At 43.4% G+C, this 9734-nt stretch overlaps 1 long non-coding RNA gene across 3 annotated transcripts in view; it reads right to left on the minus strand.

The window, feature by feature from the left end:
* Positions 1-9371, minus strand: part of LOC106726226 — an 11232-nt gene extending 1861 nt beyond the window's left edge. Inside the window, exons 1-2 of one of the 3 annotated variants that reach the window (XR_001362258.1) lie at positions 8983-9371; positions 8098-8231 (exon numbers count right to left, since the gene is read on the minus strand). This is a non-coding gene — a long non-coding RNA (uncharacterized LOC106726226). Of the gene's footprint in view, positions 1-8097; positions 8232-8795 lie in introns of all 3 variants that reach the window. The other 2 variants (XR_001362257.1, XR_001362256.1) reach the window with 2 other exon arrangements.
* Positions 9372-9734: the final 363 nt, after the last annotated feature.

The following is a 9734-nucleotide window of genomic DNA, read 5'->3' on the forward strand; positions in this document are numbered from 1 at the left end:
CGGGGATCGAGCCCACAACCCAGGCATGTGCCCTTGGCCGGAATTGAACCTGGGACCCTTCAGTCCGAAGGCTGATGCTCTATCCACTGAGCCAAACCAGTAGGGCTATTCCTACACTTCTATAATTGTGACGAGGAAAGGCTCCTGCCTGCGGGGTGACCTCCATTCTCCTTTAACGTGAAGCCTTGCGTGTGTTCCGCAGGAGTCAAAGAAGTGTGGTGACACCTAAACACGAGTCATCGCACAAGTTATATGGTTCTCTGGTACCAGCAAAGTGGCCCAAACAGCTGAGGATCCAGGAGGGAGGCCGTGGCTTTAGGGAGTCTTGTTGGGCTCCTCTCACAAGCAGGTGACCAACGGCTTGGGTTTGCTAGATGAACAAGAAAGAGTAAGGGCATTCCAGGTGCAGGGGCAGCCTGTGCAAAGGCCCTGGCCTGGGGAAGACCAGGAAAAGGTTGGCAAATTCTGGGAACTGCACGGGTGCAGAAGAATTGTGCAAAGAAAAGAATGGAGGGGATCCCAGCAGGACAGTTTGGCCAGCCCTGGTCCCAGCGCCTGGGGCACCGGGCTGCCAAATGTAGACTTCACCAGGTGTCCAGACTCTAAGACAGGGAACAGCTGTCAGATCTGGGGTTTGGAGAGATGCCACCAACGTGTGGTGGAGGGGAGGACAGGGAACCCTGGGCGGAATCTCCTCTACGCCCCAGTTTCACTAGGCCCTTTGACCAGTCCCAGAGTGGGGACAGCACACTCAGATGGGGACAGCGGTCAGGGGAAAGGCTTTACAACACTGGGGTATGGCTCCATCTCAGCCCAGTGTGCTAAGCGACCTAGGGGAAAACACTGGCCCTCACTGAGCTGCAGCTGGGGGCTTCTCTTAAAGGGGCAGACAGACCTAACCCCCTCTCCTCCCCACCCCATTCCCCTACATCTCACTCAAATGAGAGAAAAGGCAACTGATGCCTATTATCCAGAGGAGGGAATGAGGACACAGGCTTGGGCCACATGTGCTGTGGAGAAGAGCCAATCACGGGGCTGACAGAGAGCCAATGGACCGTCTGTAGATAAAGCAGCTGGGCCTGTGCACCTGCCCCCAGGTACCACCACCCCTCCCCGGCAGGGGAGAAGGGCTCTTTGCTGGAGAAGCCAGCGGCCTCAAGAAAAGACACCCCTCTGGCATTTCCTTCCCTCTTGGATGTCCCCCAGCGTCTCTACTGCCAAAGACACCCCAGGTTCCATCAGGAATTCTGCTGCAGCCCAAGGATTATAAGGCATTGACCGCCACCCTGTTGGGGGAGCCTGGCTGGATGCAGCCCACCTGTGCAGGCTCCTAGGCCCAGCAACACACCAGTGAGGGGAGGGGAGGCTCTGGGACAGCTTCTGCCGCCCTTGAGGAAGTAGAGACGCATTCAGCCTGGAGCTGGCTGGCGGCCGCTGGGCTTCCAGGAGCAGCCACTGATGAAGTTGTTACCGTGAAATGGAAATACAGAGCATTTTCACACACCAATAATGAACTCTCAGAAAGAGAAACTAAAAAAACTCCCATTTACCATTGCAACAACAACAAAAGAGATACGTGGGAATAAACTTAACCAAAGAGGTTGTAATTCTGTATTTTGAGATTATTTCTTTCTAAATGCCACAGTAAAGTGTCCCCGAAGTGTGTGGCTTCCATTTGTTCATGTCATTTGATGCTCAAAGAACCTTGGCAAAGTTCCTTAACCTAAGTTACAAAGTTCTTTGTAAAATGGGGTTAATAGTACCTTCTTCAGTGTCAGCGTGAGGAATGAATTAGGGCATGGACTGCTGCACTGCCACCCCCAGGTGGCGCCATCCTCATTAGATTCTGTGTGATTGGCCCTAGAGGAACTGGGCAGCACAGTCTGCATAGCCATACCAGGCGGTCCTGCCTAACAGCACAAGTAACAGGAAACACTCAGTAAGGGGTAGCTAGTGTAATGACTACGTATTCTTATCATAACTTTTCTTTGCAAGAAAGGCAAATTTGCCTTTGGATGCTACAAAGAAGCTTCAGTTAATAAAAAAAAAGGAAATTAGCAAACATTAGACTTTCCAGACCAGGCATTTTCCTAAGGTGCTTTCACATGGGTCATTTCACTTAATCTTCACCACAACTGCATATCATCACCTCTCTTTGACAGATTAAAAAACTGAAACTCACCAAGATTTGACTCAGGTACATAAAACCAGTGGGGAATGAAGTATGGTAGCAATCATGTCAGGTAGAAACTATAGTTTAACTTTAACCCTGCTGTTTGGTTTCTGTACTTATTTGTTTGCTAAAATAATAGAAAAGTTATTTTGATTTTCTGAATTATATAAATCACCCCCATTCGATTGAATACCCTATTGATTGTACTGTGAATATCCCATTGGTTGTGGTCATACTGGTCTTAGAAAGCACATTTTCCTTTACCTGGGAAGGACAGCACAGTTATCCCAAGGTCAGAGGGCTCCAGTTAAGTGTCCCTGTTGACTCAGAGTTCCGGAGACCCAAAACTGTAATTGAGATAACATGCTTAAGTCTGACCAGGTTCCTCATTCCAGACCCGAGGGCTCTAGATAATGTGTTTCTGTCAATTCAGTGACCCCGAGACCCAAAACTGTAATTTAGATAACATGCTGCTTCTGCTTCTGTAAACTGCTTTTTTTGCAAACCAGGTTCCTCATTCCAAACCTTGGGATGTAATCAATACCTTTGTGATCTTTGCCTATATAAGTCTAGTTTTTCGACCATCTTACTACTATGAGATTTGGGGAATGGCCCCTCATAGTCCCAGATTGCAATAAATGTGACTCTTTAATTTGAAAAAAAAAACAAACAAAAAACTGAAACTCAGATATTTTAAATAGATCAAGTTGACTATTAAATATTTGAGCCAGAATGGGAACAGAATGGGAATGGGAGCCTGTTGGACTCTATATCCAATGTTCTTTCCACAGTGGCAAGCTGCAGACAGGTGTGTGGGTGGAGGGGGGAGCGGAATGCATTCTTTTTGGCCACCCAGCATTCATTCCTCTCTCTTCTGTAAGTAGCACCCTGATTTTTCCATCATAGATACAACCTCCCCTGGGACATTCTCAATCCACGTGATTTGGATGAGACTAATGGCCAATTTGTTCTGTCCCCTATGGTCACAGTGATGGTTCAGGAACGAACACTTGGTCCAAGTCAATTTGATTAAACTCAATTCCAGGGCTTTCGTAAGAACTGTGTGGAGGACAAAAGCTCTCCTTCTGCTAGACTTTAAACTATGAAGCCTGGGACTTTTGAAGGTCACTCTGAGGAGGGGCCTGTATTCAAAAGACAGCAGAAAATAGATGGAGAGAAATTGGGTCTGACATCTTCTAAGCCCTTAGAAAATTAGATCAATCTTTGTTTAGATCTATGTGAGCTAAATAATTCCAGAGGTTTTTTTCCTCAAACCTATTCAAACTGTTGTGTTTTTTTGTTTGTTTTGTTTTAATCCTCACCCCAGAATATTTTTTCCATTTATTTTTTTTTAAGAGAGTGGGAGGGAGGGGGAAAGAGAGAAAAAAACATCAATGTGAGAGAGACACATCAATTGGTTGCCTCATGCAGGCACCTCACTGGGGCTGGGGATTGAACCTGCAACCCAGGTACGTGCCCTTGACCAGAAATCAAACCCGAGACCCTCTGGTGCACTGGCCAACGCTCTAACCAATGTGCACACCAGCCAGGGATGTTTGTTTTGTTTGGGTTTTTGTTGTTGTTTTGTCATGTACAATTGAGAGGATCCTGATGGATCCAGGGAAGTGAAGAAATTAATACAAGGAGTTCTTAAGTACGTTTAAGCACCAAACCTTGTCTGTAAGTGATCTGTTAGCAATGTTGATTCTATTTGGTAGAATAAGGATTTTGTTTTATTAAACTTTATGTACTCTTTTTTTTTTTAACTTGACAAAAAGATCAGAAGATGTAACCAAAAATGGCATTAAAAAATAAATTAAAATTTAAAAAAGCAGTTCCAACACAGAAAAGAGAAAATAAAATCTGTTTGGTACCTCTCAGACAAACATCTTATTCCTAGACTTGTATCTGGTGATGTCAACATTCTATGCCCAGGCTTTGGAATTTGGGTTAAGCAGTATAACAGTGAGTTTTATGTGTCAACAAGGTTAGGATGGAGTACCTAGTTGTTCAAACACTCATCTAGGTGCTGCTGTGAAGGTTTTTTGTAGATGTAGTTAACATCTACAGTCAGTTACTTTAATTTTAAACGATCATTTTCAATAATGTGAGTGAGCCTCATCCAATCAGCTGAAAGCCCTAAGAGCAGAACTGAGGTTTCCCTGAGGGAGAATAAATACTTCCTGTGGACTGCCTCCTTCCTCCATCCAAGAATTTCTAGTCTGCTTGCCCACCTTATGGATCATATACGCTAATTCCTTGCTCTATCAACAGCTAGATAAATGATAGACAGATAGATATTCTACTGGTGGTTTCTCAGGTACCCTTGCTGACCCGAGCAGTCATGCCTTGGGTGTCTCTTGGGCATTCTCTGATCTCTGATCCCCAAAGTGGAAAAAGCCTCCTGAATTCTTCCCTGGGAGTCAGGCCAACTCCTGCATGCCTTCCTTTTCCTACCCTCTTTCCCTTCCTTCTGAAGAGCTTCTGCCTCAAAAACATAGAAGGCCTATATCTGCTGAGAGAACCATTTTCCCTGGTCTGCCCAGTTCAGCATACATCTGCTATATATTGAAACAATATAAACAGAGTCACTTTAAAATGCAGCCAGAGCTGCCATGCCAGAGGAACTGCCTTGCATGACATACCTCAAATCACTGGAATGTTTTAAAACAGGGCAAAATAACCTTTGGACTGAGCCTAAGCAACCTTGCAAAAAATTTTTTACAAAGATCACAAAAAAGTAGACTGATATAACTACTGGACTGAAAATTTAAAATATTGTTTAGAATTAATATCACTGTTAATTAAACTGCACCAACAGAAATGCCTTCCTTCTGTTGAGTAATTGTTCCCCTTCCCCTTCTCATAAATATCCAATGCCTTTGTCTCCTAGTTGGAACACTATTTGGGCTTTGCCTGAATCAGTGTGCCCGAAAAGCTATTCTTATTGATCTAAATAAATGCTGTTCGCCTCTCGCTTTGAAAGGCCTTTTGTTTTTAGGTTAACAATATTAACAACCATGATGAAGCCTGGCTTCTCCAATTATATTTCCATTGCTCCTTACTCTTCATCTTTGTCCAAGCCCAGAAGTTTACTGTATTCCCTCCTCTCCCTTCCTCCAGGGTAATTGTGATTTTTAGCCAGCACATAACTTTCCATAATAAAACTACATTTCTGAGCCTCATTTCAAATGTGTGGTCATAGACTAGGTTGTAGCCAATAAATGGGACATGAGCAGAAGTAATGTGTTTAACTTTCAGGTTCTGCATTAAAAGGAAAGGCATGCCCAACTGAAGAATGGTGATGAGCCATACTGGATTCTGTGGATCACAGCACCACCCCTAGGGGAGTGAAGCAATAAGATATACTGTCACCTGAACTTCATCTGGTTTATGATATTGATTTTTGGAATTTCTGCAGCAACATACAAACTTTCATCCTAACCAGTATGCCACAAAGCTTACCAAAGGAATAATCTACTTAATTCAACCATCTACTTCTTTTTTAAAAAATATTTTTTTGTTGATTTCAGAGAGGAAGGGAGAGGGAGAGAGAGATAGCAAAATCAATGATGAGAGAGAATCATTGATTGGCTACCTCCTGTAAGCCCCACACTGGGGATCGAGCCTGCAACGAGGGCATATGCCCTGACCGGGAATCATACTGTGACTTCCTGGTTCATAGGTCAACGCTCAACCACTGAGCCATGCCAGCTGGGCAATCATCTACTTCTTGAACCACTGAGTGTCCTGTTTCCTGACTGCTTCTCCTCCTTCCCACCCTTAGACATGGGTGACTCCCTCACTCCCAGGGTCTTCCCTTAAACCTGGTTTCTTTCTCTATTTTCTCCCTTGGAAATCACATCTACTCTTATAGACGATAACTTCACACTCTTCTAAGCCTAACTCATCTCTAAGCACCAGGTCTGCTTATGAGATCTCTCCTGCCTGATCAATTGCTAGCAAATCAAACTCTGTATGTTTAAAATCAAATTGACAATTCTCTCTCCTTCCCTCCCTCCCTCCCTCCCTCCTTCTCTCTCTCTCTCTCTCTCTCTCTCTCTCTCTCTCACACACACACACACACACACACACACACACACACACATCAGGAGTACGTGCCCTTGATGGAATTGAACCCTCAACCCTTCAGTTGGTGGGCCCACGATCTAACCACTGAGCAAACCTGCTAGGGCCCAAACTGCTTTCACAGCTCCAGCACTTCAAGCTGTCCATCAAGATTCACTTTTCATTATTTAAATTGCAGCTGTTTTTTTTTTTTAAATCCTCACCTAAGGACATTTCCACTGATTTTAGAGAGGAAGGAGGAAGTGAGATGGAGAGAAAGAAAAATCAATCAATTGCCTCCCTTAAACGCCCCAACCAAGGATCAAACCTGCAACCTGGGTATGTGCCCTGACTGGAAATCAAATCCATGACCCTTAGGGACAATGCTCCAACCAACTGAGCCACACCAGCCAGGACACAGTTAATATTTGCTATGTGACAATAAATAGTTTATTGAGAAAAAGATTAATTACTTGACTTAGATCTTATACTACTATTGCTTTATCTAAAATTAATTAAATTTGATAACTTAGTGGCAAATTCAAACCTTCAATTTTTTCCCCAGACTTTTGGCTAAAACTCCAGATTCTTTCTAGCATTACAATGGCATTTTTGTACAAAATCCAATAACTTTTTAAAAATTGTTGTAAAATCTCAATGAAAATATTGTGGAAATATTTTTCAATGAAATATAATATTTTTGGCTCTCCAAAGTTCAATACATTGTATTCAATGTGATTCTAAGTGCCATAAGCTCAACAAAAACCATTATCTTCAAAATCTTGACATTTGTGTTTTAAGCAATTTTTTTATTTTTTTCAATTACAGTTTACATTCAGTATTATTTTATATTCATTTCAGGTGTACAGCATAATGGTGAGACAATCACATACTTTACAATGTGCTTCTTCCCTCACTGTTTCCAGTACCCACCTGGCACTATACATAGTTATGTATGACTATACTCCCTAAGCTGTACTTTATACCCCATGACTATTTTGTTACTTTATACCCCCATGACTATTTTGTTACTTTATATCCCCATGACTATTTTGTAATTATTAATTAATCCCTTCACCTTTTTCACCCAGTCCCCCAAGTCCCCTCCCCTCTATCAACCATTAGTCTGTTCTCTGTAGCTAAGAGCCTGTTTCTGTTTTGTTTGTTCATTTATATTGTTCTTTAGATTCCACATATAAGTGAAATCATATGGTATTGGTCTTTCTCTGACTTATTTCACTTAGCAGAATACCCACTAGGTCCATCCATGCTGTTGCAAATGGTAAGAGTAAGCAAAATATTAAAACACTTTTATGTGAAGCAAATGAAGCTTCTTTGAGGATGCTTTAAAATGTATTGCCTTGATTATGTTTTCTCATTGTGGTACACCTGTGTTTTGCAACAAACAGGTCCATAGTACACATGTCCATATCAATATTATTCCTTTAAAAGTTCTAGTAAATACTTTTGTGAAAATGTTTAAATATATTTTATTATATAGTGCTAAAAATTCCAATAGTACCTTCTAAGTCTTTTTTATTGCTTTATTCTCACTTTGATAACATTTTTGGGAGTTTTAAGTTTTCAAATACTTAATGTATGAAACTTTAATTTCTTCCAATGTGCTAACAAAATTATTGTAAGCTAGTGATTCTCCTAAAGCAATTTGTGTTTTGTTAGCCACAGTCCCTTCGGTAACACAGGCCAAACTATGTCATCAATGTTTCTCAAATGTCACTACAACAGAATGCCCATTTTCTATATCCTAAAACTGTTAGTACAAACCAGTGAATTTATATTAAAAATTTATATTAACTAATTGTAACATATAGCACAATTACTATGAGACTGTTTACCATGAAGTGCTTCAATATTCTCACCATCAGTTTGGTGCAGGGTGTATAGACATCAGCTCTGGTCTACCCACTGAATTTAGTCCAAGGGCTGCCCGTCTTAGCTTCTGGTCAAAACTCCAGATCATCAGTGGGTCCTGAAGGAAAGATGGGGCTGCATTTCAGAAGCAACTCTAGAAGAGTAGTCCATGCTTAATTTTTGGGTGGCGGATGGGTATCAAGTGACGTCACACCTGAGCCCTTTACTGACTGAAGTTACCTACCTGCCTTCTATAGTAATTTGAATTTTCCGCATCCCTGGATTAGGTTTTGAAAAAAAGACTTCCACAGTATGATGGTTTCCAGAGGGGAATGGGAGCGGGGTTAGTAAAGAGTAAAGAGGGGCAAAGATATGGTGATGGAAGACGACCTGACTTGGAGTGGTGGGCACACAATGCAATATACACATCATGTATCACAGAAATGTAGACTTAAAACCTATATCTTATTAACTAATGTCACCCCAATAAATTTTAAAAAGAAAACAGAAAAAAAGAAGAAAGATCTGTTAAACCTTAAAAAAAAAAAAAGACTTCCTATCCTACAAAAATCCTGAAAAGTGATTTACAAGTCCTGGCTACCTGCTAGAAATGGGAGGGAAAATAGCAAAAGCAATCCCTAAATTATTATTGCCAAAATACAGCATCTTGTCACAGATGTACCTCCGACTTCTGCTGGCCCAGGTCAGGATTTGGCTCCCTAAAATCTTCACTAATCCCCAGCCAGTGGCGCCCACCACCTCCTCAGGCAATGCTCACAGTAGTCTCTTCCTTTTAATTTACATGTTACCCTTAATCACAGATGCATCGAAAATAAATCCCAACTCCCATCTAGCACCCTTTGACCCACCCATTGGTCCACGAACACTAAATCTTATGATTTTCCTTCACATGGCCAGACAGGGCTCCTTTCCCTATAGATCTTAAGCAGTCACACCATGTCTTCCTCACTACGCTTTCCTCAACCGGGAGCACGCTCCGTCCTTCCTTCTCGCAGGAATCCGTCTGCGTCTGGCACAGAAGCAACTGAACCACCCAAGGAGACTTTCCTGGACTCCCTGGTGCGCCAGACCGTTTCCTCGGCGGCCCCGCTCTTCTCGGACCGCCTGTCTCTCCGCGCACTCATCCTATTCGTCCTCAGAGGGCAGGGGCTGGGCAGAAGTCACTTCCGGTCCAGGACAGGCCCCGGAGTTTGCTAAATAGCTCGGTTAACGAGGGTGTCGGGCCGCCGTGCCGAGCACCTACTAGGTGCCAGAACTGGTTAGCGCTGGGACGCAGTCTGCTCAAAGGAGCTTACAGTCTATTCGCTAATTCAAAAGTTGTAAATGCGGTGAAAAGCAAATAAGTGACCCGGACTCCGCCTCGCTCAGAGCCGAGGGAGCAGGAAGCGTCTACCATTGGCCTAAGTTTTTCCACCAAACAGCACCGCCTCTGCCTCCAGAGCTGCGACCAGCCCTCCCTTCCCCACGCGCTCTCGCGTACCCAAGTCCATTCAGCCACACACTCCCAGTCCCGGCGTGCCCCGCGCCGCTCTTCGCGGCCCCGCCCCTCCGGCTGAGCATCCTCTTCCGGACAGGCCCCGAGGGCCCCGCTGCATGCCGG

Source organism: Myotis brandtii, unplaced genomic scaffold (assembly GCF_000412655.1).
Source record: "Myotis brandtii unplaced genomic scaffold, ASM41265v1 scaffold240, whole genome shotgun sequence".
NCBI classification, from domain to species: domain Eukaryota; kingdom Metazoa; phylum Chordata; class Mammalia; order Chiroptera; family Vespertilionidae; genus Myotis; species Myotis brandtii.